This window comes from Rhinoderma darwinii, chromosome 1, assembly GCF_050947455.1.
Source record: "Rhinoderma darwinii isolate aRhiDar2 chromosome 1, aRhiDar2.hap1, whole genome shotgun sequence".
NCBI classification, from domain to species: Eukaryota; Metazoa; Chordata; class Amphibia; order Anura; family Rhinodermatidae; genus Rhinoderma; species Rhinoderma darwinii.
Genome location: NC_134687.1, coordinates 540,950,595 through 540,977,189, shown reverse-complemented (window position 1 = coordinate 540,977,189; position 26,595 = coordinate 540,950,595).

The window sequence follows — 26,595 nt, the reverse complement described above, 5'->3', positions numbered from 1 at the left end:
ACAGCACTATGCAGGGCCCTATTAAATTTCTACCTTATTCGGGATTCGTGTAATATGGACCCCAAATACGTTAGTGTGCATGAGACCTAAAGGTTCAGTTCAGGCAGAACTGAAACCCTAGTTATCTGCCCGGACAGTCTTACCTGCCACAGTTTATAGTTTTTATTTAATTTCCTACTGGTTTCCTTCTTTATGCTTTCTGGCCTGGTGCCTCTTCACAGGTCGTTGCAATATGTATAGATAGATAATACATGTTTATAGTGGAGCTAGGAGAAATAGCCAGTTTTTAAACAAACGTTTAATCTGCAACTATCTCAGGTGTGTTCAGCTTTAGTTGAAAATTTTGTAACCCGGGTCTATTGTTATCCTGAGGGATCATTGCACATAATAGTCAGAGTAGCAACGTCAGTAATCCTATTTTTCTCAAAGCTTCTATTATTTTTGCCACTACACATGTTAAGCTTACTGGTCTGTAGTCACCATGTTTTTCTTTCATCTTAATGGCACTTTCTGTTGAAAGAGATTATTTAAACAGATTAAGAAATGGTGAGGCAGTCGAAGACCTCTTCGAAGTCTGGCATAAATACTATCTGTATTTATCAGTTTTTCTCCTTAACCTTTACACATGGAAACATTGGAATTACACCTCCTCCACTAAATGTGATGTGCTCTCTGCACCTATGTTCATTATTAAGGTTTCCTTCTGAGTAGAATGTGCCCTCTATAAAGAAACTTGAACTTTCCACAGAAGAGAAAGAACATAAAAAGAAAAGCGTAGTCATCTGCAAATGCCCCCTAAAGAGCTATCAGAATACTGCACCGTGTGAGATTCAACCACCTACACATTTATGGGCAATTAAAGGCAACCTCACTTGCTTTCTTGAAGCTAGCTTCTCTGATGGCATTGAATACCTGTTCTGTGAACAGAGTTCCACTTGGTTACCTATGTTATTTGGCTATGTATTCTACTGCATTGTCTGAATAATGGTTGCTAAGCACTGGTTGCCAGGCATAAGTGATACAATCATATTGGTCCAGCACCTACTCTGTTCTTCATATATTCAGTGTTACGTTTTGGACTTTATTTAACCCCTTAAAGAGACACTGTCACCAGATTATAACTGCTCTATCTCCTACATAATCTGACCGGCGCTGTCATGTAGATAAGAACAGTGCTTTTTATTTTGAAAAACGATCATTTTTAACCAAGTTATGAAAATTTTTAGATTTATGCAAATTAGTTTCTTAATAGACAACTGGGCGTTTTTTACTTTTTTACCAAATGGGCGTTGTAAAGAGAAGTGTCTGACGCTGACCAATCAGTGACCAATCAGCGTCATACACTTCTCTTCATTCATGTTTAGCTGAACTCACAGCACAGCGTGTTCTCACGAGATCCCACTATGCTGTCACTTACTCCGACATTAACTTTACACTTCGGTAAAGTTTCTGTGGGACTTAATCACAGCACAGCGTGGCTGTAAGCGATGTCTATTCACTCACAAGACACTTCAGTAATGTTAATGTGGGAGTATGTGACAGCACAGCACGATCTCGCGAGATCACGCTGTGCTGCAAGTACAACTAAAAATGAATGGAGAGAAGTGTATGATACGGATTGGTCAGCGTCATACACTTCTCTTTACAACGCCCAGTTGGTAAAAAGGTAAAAAACGCCCAGTTGTCTTTTAAGAAACGAATTAGCATAAATCTAAACTTGTTCATAACTTGCTCAAAAATGATTGTTTTTCAAAATAAAAACCACTGTTGTTATCTACATTACAGCACCGATCACATTATGTAGGAGATAGGGCACTTATAATCTGGTGACAGAGCCTCTTTAAGGACACGGCCAATCTTCTTTTCTTCATTTAAGTTTTTTCCTCCCCGCTTTCCAAAAGCCAAAACTTTTTTATTTTCTCATCGACATAGCCGTTTGAGGCCTTGTTTTTTGTGGGACAAATTGTAGTTTTGCATGGCACCATTTAATGTACTGCATAATGTACTGGGAAACTGAAAATAAATTATTTGTGGGGTGAAATGGGCAAAAATCAGCGATTACACCAGTTTTTTTGGGGGTTTTGTTTTTACGGCGTCTACTAGGCGGTAAAAACGTCATGTTCACCTTATTCTACGGGTTGACACAGCAAATAGACAAAGGTCAGCAACACTGGACGGACAAATTGGGTGGGTGCACACCTCTTGGGTCGCAGTCCAATGACCCTTCAATTTAACAAACAAAATAGAGAATAAGGCAGCTCTATCAAATAAATAAATAGTGATCCTGTTTAATTCCACATGCAATGTATCAGCTCAGTGTGAGTCTTTCTCAAGCATAACAGTGTAACAAAGATTATCAAACATATATATGCTTCACAATTAAAAGTCTCTAAGAGAATTTTATATAAAAATAGTGAAAAAAGTACAAAATCTCATATAAAACCAACTTCACTGGAATAATATGGAAATATACAGACATATATGGAAGTATTTTAACAAAGTGAAATATTGATAAAGTGCTATAGTCAGATCCTTTAAATAAGGCCAATCAATGGAATTGGCAACATACATGTAAGGAAATGTGAATAATATATCACCAGGTGTACAAAACAAACACAAATTAAAAATATTTACAGTGTATTATGTTTGGTGCACATGCGCAATAGGTAGTATGGGACGATGACAGCCTTCGCAGCAATGGTGAAGTAAATCCTTTTTAATTTGTGTATGTTTGTACACCTGTTTATATATTATTCACATTTGCTTACATGTATGTTGACAATTCCATTGATTGAATCGTTGGATCGCTTGCATGATATACTACAATACTAATGTATTGCAGTACATCGCTATACTGACAGTCTCCTTTGAAAGGAGTATAAAGATGGCAGACCTGATGGCCTTTATTAGGCCCCCAGACTGCCATGACGACCACCTGCACACCGCGATCGCATCGTGGGGCGGGGCGATGGCACATAGGAGAGGGCCCCGGATGCTAACGAGTTAAATGTACTGAAAAAGGCCATACTTACTCACAAGGGCAGGTACACACACCCTTGTGAGTAATTATGGCCTTTTTCGGTGATTTTAAATTAAAATAGTAAATTTTTTGTGATTTGTAACTATTTAAATGGCACGGTTGCAATTGACCGCAGCATTTAAGGGGTTAAATGAGCGGAATCAAAGTGATCTTTGACTCCACCCATTGCAGTGTGGTGTCAGCTGTATTACACAGCCGTCACCTGCTAAGTATGGAGCGAGCTCAGCCCGTAAGTCCGCTCCATACTTCCCCTTAACAGCTGCCGCGTAAATGCACGTGGTATGTCATTGGTAACTTAGCATTGTTCTCTTTCAGGACTACAGCTGAGAGTTTTCCTCCAACCAGGAAAATGTCTACATGGACTTTGCATGTTCTCCCGTTTTTGTTAGAGCTTCCTTCCATACTCCATAATATCCTTCTGTTAATTGGCTTCCTATAAAATTGCCTGTCGAATGTACATAAGTGCTTGAGAGGGAATAGAGACTATGAGGAATCAATATAAGTTCATTCCTTGTACAGCACTTTGGAATATGCTGGTGTTATACAATAAAAAAAATTATTTTAGATTATTTTGACAAATAAATACTCCTCAAAATAATAAAATAAAGAGCAGTTGTGTTTTTTGTGTAACTTTAGGGGCCATCGCACACTGTATTTTATTTAACTATGTTCCCTAAAAGCACAATTTGAATTTGCTGTTTTAAACCACACATTGTTTTTTTCTTATATAGTTTTTCTGTATACACTTTTGCAAGATTGACATTTTCCTTGTAGTATTACAGCCCCCAGTCATTTAATGCAACTTCTTGTGAGGCCACGATTCCACACCCCAGTACATTTAGCAGGTCATAGTCAGTACAGTAATTTTAAATGTCTTTCATTCAGCCCTTTGCCATCTTCAATTATACCTTTCCACCCTACTATTTGTGTAATTTTCTTCCGTCTGAAGTCTCTCTACCGTTGTTCTCTATTGCACAGCATGACAAATTACCCATCAAGCCATATCTTTTCAGCCCAGAACTGTGTAATAACACAAAGTCATGGCATTATCACACATTGTGCACTTTATTTCCTTACAGTTCATTCAACTGTGTCATTTTTGTTCCTGACTTCGTTTATCACCATAAAGATAAAACCATTGGACCCAAAAAGCAATCGATTAACCCCTTGTATTACAAGGGAACAGGAAACATAATTTATATTATAGAAAGTATGATAGCAGATGTGTACAGTTTTACAAAAAAATGTACAAAATTGCAGACAACCAATCCAAAAAAGCAAATGCATAGATACAAATTGCCTAAGAATATATATAGCCTTATCCCAAAAAAAGGTATAGTATATAATATATAAGCAATCCCCAAAGTATATACCATGTGTGAGAACCACGCCCAGGAGGAAATCACCCGTATGCAACATGACCGATGTCATCCTGCCCGCAGCCCCAACCAGGGCACATCAAAAACATAGATATGGTGGACATTGGCCAAGGGAAAATTAGGGTAATATAGGGGAGAGGCCAGAGTCTGGACACCATGTAGCATAACCGCTGCACGGTGACCAGAACAACAGCAATCTCGCCAATATGGCCAAAATCTCCCCAGAACAGCAAGGGCCACCAAAATACAACAATTCTAAAATAATCAAAATACATGAATATAGTGAGGTCAATATCCACAAGAAAACCCTCAAGTGGAGGTCACCCCCACACAAAAAGTTGGGGAGACAGCCATCACAAGGGCATCAAGCCCACAAAAGTTCTTGCAGAGGAGAAGCACAGACGTGAAAATCTAATGCCACACAGAAAGCACACTGATGCAACACAGAAGCCACACTGATGCCACGCGGAACTGAAATGCATGAAATATGGTCTTTTTTTTGTGGACGAAAAACGGACACGCTCGTCTGAATAAGGCCAAAAGCTCCGTTAAAGTTCAGATATTTCCGTGTTGTGGCTCTAATGTTCTAGAGCCAACCTGGCGACACAATTTCACCTATAGAAACCTCTTATCTCACTACTTTGGTTGGAGTCGAGATACTCGACTGGTCCTTGGACTTTGTGCCTCTTGCTAGTAGAGTGATTGATTCTCTGTATAACGTCAGTGGTAGGGGATCCAGACGAATATAGAAAAGTAGAAGATGTGGTTACTAAGAATAACAACCACAAAAGACTTACCGTATTTTTTTGACTATAAGACGCAGTTTTTAGCAATAATAAATCTTGCTAAAATCTCCCTGCGTCTTATAGTCGGCAGTCAAGGGACCCGGGTGCACCAGACCCTCTGACCGCTTCCTTAATAAACCCCTTCCTGAGGCCTCATGCACACGACCGTAAAAACACCCGTTATTGCGGGTCGTTATTACGACCCGCAATAACGGGCTCATAGGCTTCTGTTAGCCACGGGTACCTTCCCGTTTGCTCACGGGAAGGTACCCGTGCCGTTAAAAAAGATAGAACATGCCCTATTTCATGCCGTAATAACGGCACGGGCATCCCATAGAAGTCTATGGGGCTCCCGTAATCATGGGTGGCTGCGTGTGTTCACCCGTGATTACGGGAGCGTTGCGAGGTGAGGCGAGGTCAGGGGACTACCCGGTCTGCAGGCCACAGCCCAGTGGCGTAACTACCGCCGGGACTACAATGAAAACTATGGCAGAGCGGGGAGGTATCTCCCCGCTCTGCCATAAACAAAAGACATGTATCCCCTATCCTGTAAAAAATAAAAATAAAAGACGTTCATACTTACCGACAACTTCCTGCTTCCTCCAGTCCGGTCTCCCGCCCGTTGCCTTGGTGACGCGTCCCTCTCGACATCCGGGCCGACGTCCTGGATGACGTTTCAGGCCATGTGACCGCTGCAGCCAATCACAGGTCAATCACAGGCTGCAGCGGTCACATGGACTGCCGCGTCATCCAGGGATGTCGGGCTGGATGTGAAGAGAGGGACGCGTCACCAAGACAACGGCCGGGTAAGTATGAATTTCTTTAACTTTTATTACAGAAAAGGCTGTCCCTTCTCTCTATCCTGCACTGATAGAGAGAAGGGGCTGCCGATTAGTGCAGTGCTATTTTGCTGCCAAAAACGTGCTCGTAAATACGGGTGGAATACGTGTGACACCGGACCCATATTTACGAGCACGGGTTCGTAAATACTGGTGCAAAACGGGTGGAATACGTGTGACACCGGACCCGTATTTACGCCAGTATTTACGGGTGTGAAAAAATACGGTCGTGTGCATGAGGCCTGACCCATGACGTGCCGGCATGTCATGGAGCGGGGGGTGGTGATGTTTCGAGCGGGCTCACTCACTGAGCCTGCTTGATACACTGCAGGTGTCACCTGTGTTTTACAGCTGACACGCTGCTCTAATGGTCAGGAACAGCGATCTCACTGTTCCTGGCCGTTTAGCTACTTAAATGCAGCGGTCAATAGTGACCGCAGCATTTATAGGGGTTTTTCCCATTAAGGACATTTATGACATATCCACAGGACTCTGGGACCTGCACCTATCTCCAGAATGGGGCCCCCTAAACCCTGTTCTGTTTTTTTGTGCTCTCCCGGTCACTTAATGATTACATGGTCAAGTAACGGAAACAGCGTACCATAACTGGCTTAGCTACCCTATTTCCATAACTCCCATAGAACTGAGTAGTGGTTACGGAAACAGAGTAGCTCGCATGCTACGCTGCTTCTGTAACTGCCATGCTCTTCTATTGGAGATACGGAAACAGCATAGCTCTGCGAGATACGCTGTTTTCGTAACTCGACCATGTAATCATTAAGTAGCCAGGAGAGCACAAAAAGCTAGAACGAGGTTTAGGGGGCCACGTTCTAGAGATCGGCGCGGGTCCCAGAGATGGTAAGTATGTTACAGTTCCCCTACACAAAAATGTAAAATCTTGCTGTCTAGAGATGGACAATATCTTTAAGTATTCTCTTCCGCATTGAATTTCCAAAATGCTAATTCTCTGCAAAACCCTATTGCTGTCTAATGGACATTAGTCTGCCAACCTGCTCCACTATTGTACAAAAGTACTAAAACTTTAAAAAAACTATATATGTTTGATGTTGCCACATTTGTACCGACCTTTAGAATAAAGTTAACATGATATTTTTACTGCATGATAAACGGCAAATAAAAAGAGCACAAAAAAATGTCAGAATTGTTGTTTTCTTTGCATTCCCTTTCCAAAAAAATTATAAAAGCTAATAGATAAATTACATGTTCCCCTAATTGGTGCCATTGAAAAATACAACTTGCCCTGCAAAAAAGGAAACACTCATACAATTACATTGATGAAAAAATGAAAAAGTTATGGTGCTTTAAATATAAGCATGAAAAAAGAAAAAGAAAATGGTTTGGTTATAAAAGGCTTAAACTGGTCTGGTTGTTAAGGGGTTAATGTAAAATGCTGCAACATATATAGGACCTATATTCGTCAATGACATATAATTGAAATTGAAAGAGTATAAATAGGGGTGATATTGTATTCTCATGACATGAAGGGAACCAAACCTATAACTGGCAAGAGAGTCAATACATGGGGCAAATGGCAGAGGGGTAACTCGAATCTCCTGGGTTCAAATGCAAAATCTGAAATATGCTCTAAAGTGTAATTTATAGTACTGGTTTCCTCGTATGGGACATAGGGACCTTTTGCCCCCCCCCCCAAAGCTCTGACTGCAACCTCTACACCCCTATAGTTATGCCACTGGCAATTGGGTAATGGTCAATATAATAGTATCAATGTGCCTTTCAAATGGTATCACAAATGGTATCAAATGGTCTAGTGAATCAGACAGAACTAAATTTGCCCTAATTTCCTGCAACCCCGATCTGTCCACCCAATGGAGAGAAACCTATAGGGGCCAAAACAGGAGTTTGTTGTAATAGCACAAGTAGAATGCAGGCTTGTAGCATTAGCAGCATGAAATGTAGTGGGACAGTCTCCATTTGTTTTTACTTACCCTGCCTATAGTAGCATGGGGCATTGAAGCAAGTCTACAGTGTCCCATAATGTCTGTTACATTGCATCTCATCTGTTTGTAAATAGATGTTATACAATACTTTGGATACAAAATAGTCAGAAGCTCTTAATATATAATAAATAGGTGATTAAATGATGGCTTGAAGATATGCCAATAAATGTTTAAGTCCCGCAGAATCCTTGTAAGCATCAGTTTAAAGGGATATGTGAATTAAACTAATTTACCAGAGCACTAAATGTTCGCTAAGTATGTCATATACATTATGTCCATTTTTTGTCTCTGAGCACAGCAGCCATTTTTATGGCAATCGTCTTTTTCTCTGCAGAGATGGTGGTCACTTTTCTATGCAACGACCCCAAGCCACTTTATGTTCATATTTCCATAAAATATAATATATCAAAAAAGGCAATATTATTCAGATAAATCTGAAAGGGGAGGATGATCTATTACTGATCTATTACTCTATATAATATATTCATATATAACCTTATAATGTGCATAATATTGTACTACTCATAATATCATTAATTATAATAATTGGACTTTGTAAAATATATTTACAAAGTAACAATACGAAACAAAAAAATATAACGTCATATACACTGCAAAAATTGAATGAAATCCAATAGAAACAAAGAATATGGTTACGAGAAATAACTACGATACAAGTACTGTAGATCTATATTTACATTCTGATCACCATAGCCTGCAATCAGCAGATCCAACCATGTCTTCTTTGCTGTGGAAGTATCAGTACTACTGTATATATCACATACTATCAATTATAGAATGACAACACCACCATTGCAAAACTTCTAATGAACCTCAAAGTCAGGGGAAGTGCTTTTCATCTCTGATTACAGGGAGGGCGATGCAGTAGTTAGTGGTAGGGACCTTCAGCCAAAAGATGACAGCAGGATAATGCCACAATTAAGGTTTTTAAAACTCTTTGGTTGTTTTTAAGTGGTTTAGAGAGAACTTTAGATGAAACCATGTGTTTTGATGTAGCTAGGCACACTTGCTTGAAATCATAAAAAAAAACAAAAGTTAAGCAACTTTTTTTTTCATCTGGAGCTATGTGAGACCTGTTGCAATCTAGGATGAAATATAGAGAGATCTGCTATTCTATCGGTCTAAAGAAGGCATTTTGCAAGCTTGTGCTGTGCACCATACTTCCAGGAATTCTGGGCTTCCCCTGCCCACCTTACCCCACATGTTACACTTAACGATAGCAATAGAGATCACGATATCGAGTGACAATGTCATTGAAAAATAAAATGTCTTTAAGTGCACCTGTCATCATGTACAGCTTTTCTTATTTAACAGTCACAGTGAGAAAATGTGTCACGATGTCATAGACTGGTTAAAAAGAAATACAGAAAATCAAATAAAGCCTATTTCTAAATTTTAACCATATTGAAACATAGGAAGGAAAAGAACCCATAATTAGACAATAGCCAAATTAAGTTTTTTAGGTGAAATAGTCTTCATATAGTTATTCTATTGAACAACTACTCAGTTATTGATGTCTGCCAATTTAATGCAAGGCGCACTATTCAGTTTTGAATCTGCCTTTTTTCCAAAATTATATTAATTTCACTTGTGGAATATTGGGCACAATATTTAGAATATCTTCTTGCAAGTCTTTCATCTTGGTGTGCCCTATTGCCTCAGACAGAGCTTTTTAAATCAATGTATTTATTAGATGGCCTAATAACAATAAACTAATAGGTGTTATTGATTCCATGGAATGGCAGCACCAATCTCCAGATTGCAAGGGGGAAGGGGAGGCATAACAAACTGCATATTGTATGTTAAACAGATCACACCTTTTGGATCATTGGCCAAGAGTTATTTTGTCACTAAATCAAAGACACTTTTCTTTTAACAGAATCATGGAGCAGTTCAGGTGATGTTTCTGTAATGAATCGGGTGGGGAGACGACAGGTGAGCCCTAATCTACCCGCAACTCAGTCCCTGCCTAGTTGCACGGCCCCTCCTAAGTGACGGCGTACAACTGGGCAACGGTCCCTACGCTCAGTAAGTGCAAGACAGACAACACAAGACAAGGGCAAACAGAAGTAAAGGGGAAGTAGGGGCAGTTGCCCACGGAAAACCGTGAGCAACAGGCAGTGGTGAACGAGCCGAATCAAACCAGGAGAGTACGTAGTAGCAAAACGGAGCAGGAGAATAGTCAGGCAAGTCAGGGTCAAAAAGGTTACAGCGGTCAATCAGGTAAATAGCAGGAATAGCAGAGCCTGGAAACCAGAAAATCACAGGCAAGGAGCATGCTGCAAGTGAGGCTATAAATAGACCAAGGACGGGAGCTAGAACCATCAGGCCAGGCTGTGATAGGTTCTCCCTCTCCTCAGCCTGCAAGCCTGAGTAGTAACAGATCGCGTCACTCTAGCAGACCTTGGAACAGATGAAGGCTGATTAACCCCGGGCGTCGACACAGAACCTGTGTCAGGCAAACCCTTTACAGTTTCTCAACCCAATAGACATGCTGTTTCGTAAATTGCATTTGTTCTCTCACCAAGCAAATGTTGGGGGAGGGGACAGTGTGTAAGTGCAATTGAACCATTTAGTTCAGTGTTATTTGGGTCGCTAACAAATGTCTACTGCTTGATAATGTAGATTTGGTTGAATAACAAAAAGTAGTGAATAGATGGAGGGGAGTATGGCTGCGGGATCAGACTACATAGGTGTATTTGTAGTCTATTACCACGGAAACACATAACTCTGAATAGGAGCTGTAGACACAGAATGGTAGGATATTTATTATTTTTTATCAATGTTTATTGGTGTCATGATAAGATTTTTTTTAATCAAGAATATTTACCAAATTGCTTCATTTTTTTATTTTAACATTATAGAATGTTGATTGTAAAGTTGGACATACCCTTTTAATAGAATTTCACTATATTAAATTATGTCTGTGCATATAATGGGAGTGCTAATTTGTCACTGGTACCTACATTTATCCAGAGATTATAATCTCTATATATATTGAATGTTTTTTGGCTCTACGTATTTAAATGAAACAAAACACACAGTAACTATTGTGCAAAAAAAACGCCCAGTATATATTTCTGTATACTGGATTCTTCTGTCTCCTACACTGTGAAGCCAGACAGTACTGAAGAATGGGGATCATGTGTCTCTCTGCATATAAACTGAGTAGAATAAGGCTGCAGTTCTTGATCACAGACACAACCATGTTGGTTGAGGCTTTCCTCCATCATTTCCTCATGTCACTTTGTGGAACAGAGAGACAGCATGAGGAAGTGAAACATTTGGAAACAGAAGATAAAGACACACAGGATGGAGAAAGAGGATAGGCTGGTGAAAGAAGTATGCAAGGAACGTGGGTAACATGATGGCACAAAGGGTCCAATAGAAAGACTGAGATGAAGTATAGGAATAGATTTTTTTTAAAATAAGGTATAATAAAAAAAAGCTATTTATTTTTTCCTTTTTTAAAAACAAATTATTAGGAAATCTTGCTTAAAACAAAGATATTATGATACCTAATAATAATGTTTATTTTTTTATAATATTTATTTTCCATTTTTCAAAACAACATACAAGATGTGCAATAAACATTTGTATAATATAAAATCCGCTCGTCAAACCCTTGGAGCAACTTTGCGTTCATTCCAGAGGTTCAAGTATACATTTCAAAAACATAAAGTAAATATTCATTACAAACATATTCAAGAAAAGTAAGGGTATGTTCACACGCAGTGAGCAAAAACGTCTCAAAATATGGAGCTGTTTTCAAGAGAAAACAGCTCCTGATTTTCAGACGTTTTTTGTGCCACTCGCGATTTTCGCTGCGTTTTTCGCAGCGTTTTTTACGGCCGTTTTTGTAGCTTTTTTCAATAGAGTCTATGGAAAACGGCTACAAAAATGTCCCAAGAAGTGACCTGCACTTCTTTTTCACGGCCGTTTTTTATTGAAATCAATAGGCAGGTGTTTGGAAGCGTTCTGCTTCCAATTTTTTGGCCGTTTTTTGGGTGTTTACGGCCCGAAAAACGGCTGAAAATAGGCCATGTGAACATACCCTAATAATGAAAAGAGAAAAGGGAGGGTAAGAGAAGGGAGTGGAGATAGGTTCATATGTCAAGTATTGTTACAGAGAATCTTCAAAATGTCTGTGTGTGATCCAAGGACATCAAATTTTCTTGAACTTAGAGTGGTTTCTATTTTCCCAGTAAGACAAGGCCTCTAGACGGCAAATCTGGTCTACTTTGTTAGTCCATTGAGAAATTGATGGGCTATTAGTAGATTTCCAAGAAGCAGCTAAAAGAAGTCTGGCAGCAGCTAGGAGTGGTCTTATCAGTATCACGAGAAACGGTGGGATGACATCAGGTATCAAATGCAATAGAAAGAAAACAGGTGTGCGAGGTATGGTAAGGTTACATACTTTGTCTATCAAGTCCGCAACCTCTGACCAGAACAGTTGAACAACAGGACATGTCCACCACATGTGGAAATAAGTACCAATCACAGTGCTACATTTCCAACACATTTGTGGATAAGTGTTATACATTTTATGTAATCTGGATAGGGTGATATACCATCTAGATAAGACTTTATAGCCAATGTTTCTGCGTTTTTAATGTTCTACGTTCTGTTAAATGGAAGTTCTACCTGGCAAAGCTTTCCCCCCCCAGCATAAGTATTATTGTATGCAGAGGGCTTACATCTACTGAACTTCTATATTAGATTACATTTGCACACTCAGACTTTTATGCTATTCTCATATCTATGGACTGTGTGGGACATGTGCATGGAGAGCAATATATCTATTCTGTCAAAAAGCCAAGTAGCACATGCAAATAAATGAAAAAGATGATTATTGAGCTCGCTTGTATAACTTAGCTATATGTGCAAATCTTCACATGAGACCAGGGGCAGTTTAGGAAGGTAGCAAACTGGGCAAATGGGTCTCTGTTTCCTCAGGGACCCCCAAAAAACATGAACTTCAGGAGTAATCCACTTAAAACCCTAGATTAAAATTAACCCCAAATCATCCAGTATTATTTAGCTGTGTACAATAGTATTATTTGGGAATTAAATTGCAGTGTTATGTGGAAACGTTGAGTTCTTAACCCCTCAACGACCAGCGTATAGTGTTTTTACATCGTGCATTCAGTGTAGTTCTTCTGAAGCCCCGCCTTTTCACGTCGCCACTTCAGAAGAACTTTCCCCGCATCGTGCGGGGTGCTGCTGAAGCCCGGGCTGTTAGTAACAGCCACGGGCTTCAGGGCAACGATCGGAGACTAGCAGTGGTCTCCGATCATATTTAACCCCTCAGATGCGGCATTCAATAGCGACCGCCGCATCTGAGTGATTTTAGAGGGAGGGGGCTCCCTCTCTCATCCTACTGGCATCCCCGCGTGCATCGCGAGGTGCTGATGGGTTCAATGGCAGCCTGGGGGCCTAACAAAGGCCCCCAGGTCTGCCTTTAGTAATTGCCTGTTAGACCATGCCAGAGGCATGACCTAACAGGTGCCTGTCAGTTTTACACTGACTGGCAATAATACACTGCAATACAGAAGTATTGCAGTGTATTATAATAGCGATCAAAAGTTTGCACAGTAAAGTCCCCCAGTGGGACTAAAAATAAAGTTAAAAAAAGTTAAATAAAGTTTGAAATATAGAAAAATTTAGAAAGAAAAGGGGTAGTCAGGTTAGAGAGGGGTCAGACTATATTGGTGGGGGGAGAAACAGACTGTGGGGAGAGGACTAGACAACAGGATAAGGAGATCCTATTGTTACAAAACAGCAGTGTAAATAAAAATGCCCAAATAATGTCAAATCACATTTCTGATAATAAAAGTGATAAACTGAAAGGCAAGTTAAAGTGTATGTTCACAAATGCCAGAAGTCTAGCAAGCAAAATGGGGGAGCTGGAGGCCTTGGTACTGGAGGAAAATATAGATATAGTTGGTGTTGCTGAAACATGGCTGGACTCTTCACATGACTGGGCTGTAAATCTACAGGGTTTTACACTGTTTCGGAAAGACAGGACAAATAGGAAAGGTGGTGGTGTATGTCTGTATGTGAGAAGTGATATGAAGGTGAGTGTGAAAGAGACAATAGTGGGTGAAGATTGTGAGGAGGTTGAAACTTTGTGGGTGGAACTAGAAAGGGAGGTAATCACTGAAAAAAATACTTTTGGTGTAATATATAGACCCCCCAATATAACTGAGGAGATGGAAGGTCAGCTATATAAACAGTTGGAGCGGGCTGCACGGGCGGGTACTGTAGTAATAATGGGAGATTTTAATTAACGGGATATTAATTGGTGTCATGGTTCGGCTTCAACTGCAAAGGGGAGACATTTCCTTAACCTGTTGCAGGAAAATTTTATGGGCCAGTTTGTGGAAGACCCGACTAGAGGTGAAGCTCTGTTGGATCTGGTCATTTCTAATAATGCAGATCTTGTTGGGAATGTCAATGTTCGTGAAAACCTTGGTAACAGTGATCACAATATAGTTACATTTTACCTATACTGTAAAAAACAAACACAGGCTGGGAGGGCAAAAACATTTAATTTTAAGAAAGCCAATTTCCCCAGGATGAGGGCTGCAATTCAGGATATAGACTGGGAAGAACTAATGTTAAATAATGGAACAAATGATAAATGGGAGATTTTCAAATCTACTTTGGGTAATTATAAGTGCAAAATTTATTCCTATAGGTAACAACTATAAACGACTAAAATTAAATCTCACATGGCTTACACCTTCTGTTAACCCCTTCCCTCTTTAGCCACTTTTGACCTTCCTGACAGAGCCTCATTTTTCAAATCTGACATGTGTCACTTTATGTGGTAATAACTCCGGAATGCTTTCACCTATCCAAGCGATTCTGAGATTGTTTTCTCGTGACACATTGGACTTTATGTTACTGGCAAAATTTGCTCGATATGTTCAGTATTTAATTGTGAAAAACACCAAAATTTAGCGAAAAATTGCAAAAATTAGCATTTTTCTCAATTTAAATGTATCTGCTTGTAAGACAGGCAGTTATAATACACAAAATTGTTGCTAATTAACATCCCCCATATGTCTACTTTAGATTGGCATCGTTTTTTGAACATCCTTTTATTTTTCTATGACCTCACAAGGCTTAGAACTTTAGCAGCAATTTCTCACATTTTCAAGAAAATTTCAAAAGGCTATTTTTACAGGGGCCAGTTCAGTTGTGAAGTGGTTTTGAGGGCCTTATATATTAGAAACCCCAAAAAAGTCACCCCATTTTAAAAACTTCACCCCTCAAAGTATTCAAAACAGCATTTAGAAAATGTCTTAACCCTTTAAACATTTCACAGGAATTAAAGCAAAGTAGAGGTGAAATTTACAAATTTCATATTTTTCTGCAGAAATACATTTTTAATACAATTTTTTTTATAACACAGAAGGTTTTACCAGAGAAATGCAACTCAATATTTGTTGCCCAGTTTTTGCAGTTTTAGGAAATATCCCACATGTGGCCGTAGCGTGCTACTGGACTGAAACACCGGCCTCAGAAGCAAAGGAGCACCTAGTGGATTTTGGGGCCTTATTTTTGTTAGAATATATTTTAGGCACCATGTCAGGTTTGAAGGGCTCTTGTGGTGCCAAAACAGTCAAAATCCCCCAAAAGTGACCCCATCTGGGAAACTAGACACCTCAAGGAAATTATCTAGGGGTGTAGTGAGCATTTTCACCGCACAGGTTTTTTACAGAAATTATTGGAAGTAGGCCGTGAAAATTAAAATCAACATTTCTTCAAAGAAAATGTAGGTTTAGCGATTTTTTTTCTCATTTCCACAAGGACTAAAGGAGAAAAAGCACCGCAAAATTTGTAAAGCAATTTCTCCCGAGTAAAACAATACCTCACATGTGGTAATAAACGGTTGTTTGGAGACACGGCGTGGCTGAGAAGGGAAAGAGCGCCATTTGGCTTTTGGAGTTCACATTTAGCAGGAATGGTTTGCGGAGGCCATGTCACATTTACAAAGCCCCTGAGGGGACAAAACAGTGAAAACCCCAAACAAGTGACCCCATTTTGGAAACTATAACCCTTGAGGAAATTATCTAGGGGTATAGTGAGCATTTTGACCCCACAGGTTTTTTGCAGAAATTTTTGCAAGTAGGCTGTGAAAATGAAAATCTACATTTTTTCAAATAAAATGTAGGTTTAGCTAATTTTTTTTCATTTCCACAAGGACTAAAGGAGAAAAATCACCATAAAATTTGTAAAGAAATTTCTCCCGAGTAAAACAGTACCCCACATGTGGTAATAAACGGCTGTTTGGACACACGGCGAGGCTGAGAAGGGAAAGAGCGCCATTTGGCTTTTGGAACTCAAATTTAGCAGGAATGGTTTGCGGAGGCCATGTTACATTTACAAAGCCCCTGAGGGGACAAAACAGTGGAAACCCCCCACAAGTGACCCCATTTTGGAAACAACACCCATTGAGGAAATTATCTAGGGGTATAGTGAGCGATTTGACACCACAGTTTTTTTGCAGAAATTATTGGAAGTAGGCCCTGAAAATAATAATCTACATTTTTTCAAAGAAAATGTAGGTTTAGCTAATTTTTTCTCATTTCCAGAAGGACTGAAGGAGAAAAAGCACCACAAAATTTGTAAAGCAATTTCTCCCGAGTAAAACAATACCCCACATGTGGTAATAAACGGCTGTTTGGACACACGGCAGGGCTTAGAAGGGAAAGAGCACTATTTGACTTTTTGAGATCACATTTAGCAGGAATGATTTGCGGAGGCCAGGTCACATTTGCAAAGCCCCTGAGGGGACAAAACAATGAAAACGCCCAAAAAGGGACTCCATTTAGGAAACTACACCTCTTGAAGAATGCATCTAGGGGTGTAGTGAGCATTTTGACCCCACAGATGTTTCATAGAATTTATTAGAATTAGGCAGTGAAAATAAAAACAGTCCTTTTTCTTCAATAAGACGTAGCTTTAGCGCAAATTTTTTCATTTTCTCAACAAATAAAGGAAAAAAAGAACCCAACATTTGTAAAGCTATTTCTCCCGAGTACGGCAATACCCCATATGTGGTCATAAACTGCTGTTTGGGCAAACGGCAGGGCTCAGAAGGGAAGGACCGCCATTTGGAGTGCAGATGTTGCTGGATTGGTTTCTGGGCACCTGTGGGCCCAAAACAGTGGAAACCCCCCAGAAGTGACCCCATTTTGTAAACTACACCCCTCAATGCATTTACCAAGGGGTGTAGTAAGCATTTTAACCCTGCAGGTGTTTTGTAGAAATTAGTGTGCGCTCAATGTTGCAGAGTGAAAATGGGATTTTTTTCCATAGATATGCCAATATGTGGTGCCCGGCTTGTGCCACCATAACAAGACAGCTCTCTAATTATTATGCGGTGTTTCCCGGTTTTAGAAACACCCTACATGTGGCCCTAATCTTTTGTCTGGACATATGACAGGGCTCAGAAGTGAAGAGTACCATGCGGAGTGGAGGCCTAATTTGGCGATTTACAAAGTATTGGTTCACAACTGCAGAGGCTCAGATGTGAAATAATAAAAAGAAACCCCTGATAAGTGACCCCATTATGGAACTGCACCCCTCAAGGCATTTATTAAGGGGTGTAGTGAGCATTTTCACCCCACAGGTCTTTTCCATAAATGAATGCGCTGCGGATGGTGCAAATTAAAAATTTATATTTTTCCCTAGATATGCCATTCAGTGGCAAATATGTCATGCCCAGCTTATGACGCTGGAGACACACACCACAAAAATTGTTAAAAGGGTTCTCACGGGTATGACGGTGCCATATATGTTGAAGGAAACTGCTGTTTGGGCACGCTGTAGGGTTCAGGGCCGAGGGAGCACCATTTGGCTTTTGGAGAGCGGATTTTGCTTGGTACTATATTTGTTTGAGTATTGCTGGTGTTTTATAATGTGGGGGTACATGTAAGCGGGGCGGAGTATATAAGGGGCATAGTCAGGTGGTATAAAAAAATAAAAATAATCCATAGATGTGTGTTACGCTGTGAAGCAATCCTTTCTGCACAGGCCGGTGTCGCACTGATAAATGGTGTCATTTCTTATCCCCCTTTTGGTCCACACTCCGCGCCTTTGTAGTTTGGGGAATTTTGCTGGGAAAGTATTATCCTGGTATAATACGGGCACCGTCGCTTCCATCGGATATGATTGGGCCCTCCCTTCCTGGTTCCCTAATTTTAGGTCCTTGATAAATCGCCTCTTGAAACAGAAGAAATGTTCTCCTCGGGCACAACTGCATATTTTTTTATTTCCTGACTTATTGGAGCCATAACTAATTTTATTTTTCATAGACGTAGCGGTATGAGGGCTGGTTTGTTGCGGGACGAGCTGTAGTTATTATTGGTACCATTTTGGGGTACATGTGACTTTTTGATCACCTTTTATCCTATTTTTTGGGATGCCAGGTAAACCAAAAAACGCAAATCTGGCACAGCTTTTTTTGGTTTTTTTTTATACAGAGTTCACCACGCATTATAAACTACATGTTACCTTTATTCTGCGGGTCAGTACGATTCCGGCGATACCTCATTTATAGAACTTTTTTATGTTTTACAACTTTTTGCACAATAAAATTACTTTTGTAAAAAGAATGTATTTTTTCTGTCGCCAAGTTGTGAGAACCATAACGTTTTAATTTTTTTGTCGACGGAGTTGTATGAGGGCTTGTTTTTTGCGGGACGAGCTATAGTTTTTATAGGTACCATTTTTGGATACGTGCGACTTTTTGATCACTTTTTATTGTAATATTTGTAGGGCAAAGTGACTAAAAAACAGAAACTCTGGTAACGTTTTTTACGGGTTTTTTTTACGCTGTTCACCGCGTGCAATAAATAATATAATATTTTGATACCTCCGGTCGTTACGGTCGTGGCGATACCAAATACATATGGTTTATTATTATTTTTCAATAATAAAGGACTTGATAAGAGTAAAAGGGGGATTGTGTGTTATTTGATTACTTGAAACTTTTATTGTTTTCAAACTTTTATTTTTTGCACTTTTTTTTACACTTTTTTATACTTTTTTTACACTTTTTCTCAAGTCCCACTAGGGGACTTGAAGGTCCAACGGTCAGATTTTTTTTTTTCTAATACATTGCACTACCTATGTAGTGCAATGTATTAGATCTGTCAGTCATTCACTGACAGCAAGCCGTTTAGGCTTCGCCTCCCGGCGGGGCCTAAATCGGCTTCCGTAATGGCAGAGCAGGAGACCATTGTGTCTCCTGTTGCCATAACAGCAGTCGCCAGTCCCGATTGCCTGTCAGGGCTGGCGATCTGCTTGTAACCGCTACAATGCAGCAATCGCTTTCGATTGCTGCATCGAAGGGGTTAATGGCAGGGATCGGAGCTAGCTCCGGTTCCTGCCGTTACAGGTGGATGTCAGCTGTACAGTACAGCTGACTTCCACCGCTGATGACGCCGGATCAGCTCCTGACCCGGCGCCATCTTGCCGGCAGCTACGGAAGCCGATCAGGCTCCGCCGCCGGGCGGATCTTGACCGGCTTCGGTGCTAGGCAGACCGGGAGGCCAGTATTAGGCCTCCGGTTGCCATTGCAGCCACCGGAACCCCGGCAATTTCATTACTGGGGTTCCGATGAGCTGCAAACACCTTAAGTGCAGCGATCGCGTTTGAGCGCTGCACTTAAGGGGTTAATGGCGGGGATCGAAGCTAATTTCGGTCCCCGCCGTTACAGTCGGATGTCAGCTGTAAGATACAGCTGAGATCCGGTGATGATGGGACCGGCTCAGCTTCTGAGCCGGTGCCAAACGTTTGACGTACATGTACGGCAAGATGCGGGAAGTCAGTACTTTCCATGACGTACATGTACGTCAAATGTCGGGAAGGGGTTAAAGGGGCAATACATGACAAAAAAAGGGCATTTAAAAAATACAAATCTGAGGGTACATCTGTAGCCTTTGTAAAATATAAAGAGCTTAATAAAATCTGTAAAAATGTAATAAAATTAGAAAAAATACAAAATGAAAGGCAGGTGGCCAAGGATAGTAAAACAAATCCCCAAAAATTCTTCAAGTATATAAATGCAAAAAAGCCAAGGTCTGAACATGTAGGACCCCTAGATAGTGGTAATGGGGAGTTGGTCACAGGGGATCAAGAGTTACTAAATGGGTTCTTTAGCTCTGTATATACAACAGAAGAAAGAGCAGCTGATGTAGCCGGTGCCAGTGCTGTTAATATATCAGTTGATATACTGAATTGGATGAATGTAGATATAGTCCAAGCTAAACTAAATAAAATAAATGTGCACAAGGCCCCGGGACCAGATGGGATACACCCTATAATTCTTAAAGAGCTTAGATCAGTTATTTCTGTTCCCCTCTTCATAATATTCAGAGATTCTTTACTGACTGGTATTGTGCCAAGGGACTGGCGCAGGGAAAATGTGGTGCCTATTTTCAAAAAGTGCTCTAGGTCTTCCCCAGGTAATTATAGACCAGTAAGCTTAACATCCATCATGGGGAAAATGTTTGAGGGGCTATTGAGGGACTATATACAGGATTATGTGACAATAAATATTATTATAAGTGACAGCCAGCACGGTTTTACTAAGGACAGAAGTTGTCAAACTAACCTGATCTGTTTTTATGAAGAGGTGAGCAGAAGCCTAGACAGAGGGGCCGCTGTGGATATAGTGTTTTTGGACTTTGCAAAGGCATTTGACACTGTCCCTCATAGACGTCTAATGGGTAAATTAAGGACTATAGGTTAAGAAAATATAGTTTGTAATTGGATTGAGAATTGGCTCAAGGAGCGTATCCAGAGAGTTGTGGTCAATGATTCCTACTCTGAATTGTCCCCGGTAGTAAGTGGTGTACCCCAGGGTTCAGTGCTGGGACCACTATTATTCAACTTATTTATTAATGATATAGAGGATGGGATTAATAGCACTATTTCTATTTTTGCAGATGACACCAAGCTATGTAATATAGTTCAGTCTATGGAAGATGTTCGTGAATTGCAAGCGGATTTAAACAAACTAAGTGTTTGGACATCCAGTTGGCAAATGAAGTTTAATGTAGATAAATGTAAAGTTATGCACCTGGGTACGAACAACCTGCATGCATCATATGTCCTAGGGGAGCTACACTGGGGGAGTCACTTGTTGAGAAGGATCTGGGTGTACTTGTAAATCATAAACTAAATAACAGCATGTAGTGTCAATCAGCTGCTTCAAAGGCCAGCAGGATATTGTCGTGTATTAAAAGAGGCATGGACTCGCGGGACAGGGATGTAATATTACCACTTTACAAAGCATTAGTGATACCACCCAAAATAGTTACTAGTTCACATTTTCCATATGTCTACTTTAGATTGGCATCGTTTTTTTAACATTCTTTTATTTTTCTTGGACGTTACAAGGCTTAGAACATAAACAACAATTTCTCATATTTTTAAGAAAATATCAAAAGCCTTTTTTTTAAGGTACCTCTTCAGTTCTGAAGTGGCTTTGAGGGGCCTATGTATTAGAAACCCTGATAAAACACCCCATTTTAAAAACTAGACCCCTCAAAGTATTCATAACAGCATTTAGAAAGTTTTTTAACCCTTGAGGCATTTCACAGGAATTAAAGCAAAGTGGAGGTGAAATTTGCAAATTTCATTTTTCTTGCTGAATTTCAATTTTATTCAATTTTTTTTCTGTAACACAGAAGGTTTTACCAGAGAAACACTACAAAATATGTATTGTCCAGATTCTGCAGTTTTTATAAATGTCCCACATGTGGCTCTACTGCGCTCGTGGACTAAAACATAAGCCCTAGAAGCAAAGAAGCACCTAGTGCATTTTGAGGCCTCTTTTTTATTAGAATATATTTTAGGCAGCATGCCAGGTTTGAAAAGGTGTTGAGGTGCCAAAACAGTAGGAATCCCCCAATAGTGACCCCATTTTGGAAACTACACCCCTCAAGGAATTCATTTCTTATTGTTGTTACCATTTTGACCACACAGTTTTTTCACAGCACCTATTTGAATTGGGCTGGGAAATTTAAAAAATTTCATTTTTTCCAATAAAATGTCATTTGTGATCAAAATTTCTTATTTTCACAGGGAACAAAATACCCCATTTTGTTTCCCAATTTGTCCTTAGTGCGGCAATACCCCATTTGTGGTGATAAACTGCAGTTTGGGCCCATGGGAGGGCTCAGAAGGAAAGGAGCGCTATGTTTTTGTTGGAGTCCAGATTTTGCTGGATTGGTTTTCGGGTGCCATGTCGCATTTGCAGAGCCCCAGAGGTATCAAAGCAATGGAAACCCACCAGAAGTGACCCCATTTTGGAAACTACACCCCTCAAGGAATTCAAATATGGTTGTTGTTACAATTTTGACAGCAAAGTTTTTTCACAGCACCTATTTGAATTGGGCTGTGAAATGAAAAAAACGTCATTTTTTACAATAAGATGTAATTCTTTTATCAAAATGTCTTATTTTCACAGGGAACAAAATACCCCATATTGTTGCCCAATTTCTCCTGAGTGCAGTAATACCTCATTTGTGGCGATAAACTGCCGTTTGGGCCCATGGGAGGCCTCAGAAGGGAAGGAGCGCTGTGTGTTCTTTGGAGTGCATATTTTGCTGGTTTGTTTTTCGGGTGCCATGTCGCATTTGCAGAGCCCCATAGGTATCAAAGCAATGGAAACTCACCAGAAGTGACCCTATTTTGGAAACTAAATCCCTCAAGGAATTCATTTATGGGTAATGTGACCATTTAGACCCCATAGTTTCTTCACAGAACTTATTTGAATTGGGCTGGGAATTTAAAAAAAAATGTTTTTCCAATAATATGTCGTTTTAGCTCAAAAATTCTTATTTTCACAAGAAATAAAATACTCAGTTTTGTTGCCCAATATGTCCTGAGTGCGGCAATACCCCATTTGTGGTGATAAACTACCGTTTGGGCCCATGGGAGGGCTCAGAAGGAAAGGAGCGCTATTTGTTCTTTGGAGTCCAGATTTTGCTGGATTGGTTTTCGGGTGCCATGTTGCATTTGCAGAGCCCCAGAGGTATCAAAGCAATGGAAACCAACCAGAAATTACCCCATTTTGGAAACTACACCCCTTAAGGAATTTATTTATTGGTGTTCTGACCATTTTGACCCCATAGTTTTTTCACAGAACTTATTTGAATTGGGCTGGGAATTAAAACAAAATTAATTTTTTCCAATAATATGTAGTTTTGGCTGAAAATTTCTTATTTTCACAAGAAACAAAATACCCCATTCTGTTGCGCAATTTGTCCTGAGTGCAGCAATACCCTATTTGTGGTTATAAACTGCCGTTTGGGCCCATGCGAGGGCTCAGAAGGAAAGGACCACCATTTTGCCTACTTGGGATTATCTGGTGCGAAGTCATATATGCAGAAGCCCCTGAGGTACTAGTACAGTTGAAACCCGCAAGAAGTGACCCCGTTTTAAAAACTACACCCTTAAGGCATTCATCTAGAGGTGTAGTGAGCATTTTGAGACATACACCCCATAAACTGTAATGTGGGTTCTCCTGGGTACGGCAATACCCTACGTGTGGCTGTTATCAGCTGCCTGGGCACACATCAGGGCCCAGAGGGGAAAGACGAGGGTGGATAAGCTGTGCGGAGTACATCAGGGTAAGTAAAATTGGGGTAAATTATAAACCAAGGGATGTAAGATAAATTTTAAAACACTCTTTCATACAGAGCTCTGGTTTTTCGGAACACGTGTCACATTGATATATTGTGTCCTCCATTATCCCCCTCTTATAGCAGACTTTGCACCTCTTTTGACTTTTTCCCTTCTTGCCAGTTTGGGATCCTTGATCACATGCGTAGTGCAGTGTATTAGAACTGTCAGCTACTCACTGACAGCAAGCATAGTGGGTTCTGACTTTGTAACTATGTAACTATAAATAAATAAATAAATGTCCCAAGTAAAAAAAAAAAAAAATGTTTTCCCCTTACAATATACTTTATTATGAAAAAAAGTAAAAAGTTACTCATATATGGTATTGCCGCGTCCGTAACGAATCCAACTATAAAACAATTACATTATTTAACCCGTACGGTGAACGCTGTAAAAAATATAATAAAAAACAAAGCCAGAGGGCTGTTTTCTGTTCATCCTGCCTTCAAAAGAATTTGATAAAAAGTGATCAAACCGTCGCATCTGCTCCAAAATGGTACCAATAAAAACTCCAAGTCGTTCTGCAAAAAAAAGTCCTCATACAGCTGCATCGGTAAAAAAAATAAAAAAGTTATGACTCTTAAAATATAGAGACACGAAAGCAAATAATTTTGAAAAATATGTGTTTTTACTGTGTAAAAGTAGGAAAACATAAACAAATCCATATAAATTTGGTATCACCACAATCGTAACGACCCACTGAATAGAGTTAGTATGTTATTTATACCACACGGTAAACGGCGTAAAATTAAGACACAAAAAAATGGCAAAATTTCAGTTTTTTTTCTAGTACCCCACTAAAAAAGCTATTAAAAAGTTAATCAATAAATTATATGTAAGCCAAAATGGTGCTATTATAATATTCAACTTGTCCCACAAAAAAAAGTCCTTATACAGCTATGTCGACGCAAAAATCAAAAAGTTATAGATCTTTGAATGGAAAAACTTAAAAAATTGCTGTCATTAAGGTTTAAAATACCTTCGGTATTAAGGGGTTACAGGGAGTATTATTTTGATATTTTATACACTATTACTTTAGTACTAAATAGTGGCTTATCTGGACATTCTATGGCAGTATTATCTTGGTACTACATGTTGGCATTAGATTGGCTGTATAAGAAGAATTATGTGAACACTGTGTCAGCGTATTATTTGGGCACTGTATGGCGGTAATATTTGTGCAATGAATGACTGTATTGGGGACATTGTATGGAAGTACTACTTGGCATTGTATAACAGTATCAGGTATAAACGTTTGGGTAAAAACTACTGTGACAGGGGCCTCAAGCACTATAAGAAAGGTATGTGAGAAGAATTTCTAATACATGTATATTAGAAAACTTTATGATTTCCTATTCTACAAATAAAAAAATAGAAAAAACTGGATGATCCCTTTTACTGTCTGACTACACAGTGGTTCCTTTCTTCTGTACACCCTTCCTAAAATATTTAACGGGACTTCACATTTGTCATTGCTCATAGCAATCATTCTTCTAATGGTCCCATCAGCGTCTAATTCCACCCCGTTAGATCTTAACAAAAGTATCAACTACCGGATCTGCTAGTTCTTAATCCTGGGGGGCAGATAAATACTTCGACCCTGACCAAAGAGTGGTGCCAAAGGTTAAATTGTTCCATCCGGTCGGTTATTTCTCTGGTTATCGCAGGAATCAGATCATTACAATCTGTCGTTTTTGAAATAATGAGAAAATCTGGGCCCAATTCCTATAAGACTCTGTTTGAGACACATAATATTACTATCATTCTTGTGAATTCGAATGACTTTGAAATAAAGCATTGAACTATTATGGACCAAAGGGCTGGCATTTAATTTTTTTGTACTCACAATAAACAATGCGTCCCTTGCCAGACGTGGCGGAATTGCTGTGGAATTCCGCTGTGGACAGTCCACAGTGGAATTCTCCAGTGGCCGTTTTTTACATTTGTTTAAATACATTTTGAGGCAAGTTAGTTCAGAGATTGTGGAAAACTCCGCTGCGGACCATAGGCTGCGGTGCGGAATTTTCCCTCCGCAGCATGCACTGTCTGTTGCGGAGGAGAAGTGGAATTTCACTGCGGATTTCAGCCTTTGCAATGCAAGTCCGCTGTCTTTTCTGCAACGTCTGAATTACCTGTCAAATATGCAAATGTTGGTGCAGATTCATTGCCCCAAATCTGCACCAACATTTGCAGCGGAAAAACTCCGCCAGGTGTGAACATGCCCTTAGTCACTAAGATTGGGGGCCAAATGTTAACATTGTGTTTATAAAGAAGTATAATTTAAATTATATTTCTAGCAGCTCAAATAATTTTCTCTTCCCCTAACCTAGCCTCTATTACAATTATATTCTTTGCTATTCGAAAAAAAATAAAAATAATAAATGTTCACTTAAAGGCTTTGCAGGGCATATATTTTTTTTTTTAGATAAACAGGCCAATCAATTTGTTTGATGTCATTTTATTAATAGTTTTTATTAATAATTTGTTTTACTTTTTCACATACAGCTGCTCTGTATCCTGCTATTGGCTGAATCTGTCAGTCCCGCAGACCTGGCGGGTTCAGTGTCAGCGGGTCCTGCGTGTCAGTAATCTATCTATAACAGGTGGATCCCGCGTGTCACTGAAGCCATCAGTCCCGCGGACCTGACGGGAGCAGGATTTAGCTCTAGATACGGCTGCTCTGTATAGAAAATACAGAGCAGTTGAATCTCAAAAAGTAAAAACAAATTTTGAATAAAAACTATAAAGTTACACCAAATGCACTGACTGACCTATTAAAAGGAAAAAAAAAATGCCCTGCAAAGGTTCACATAGCCTTTAACCATTTTTCAGATTTTCACTTTC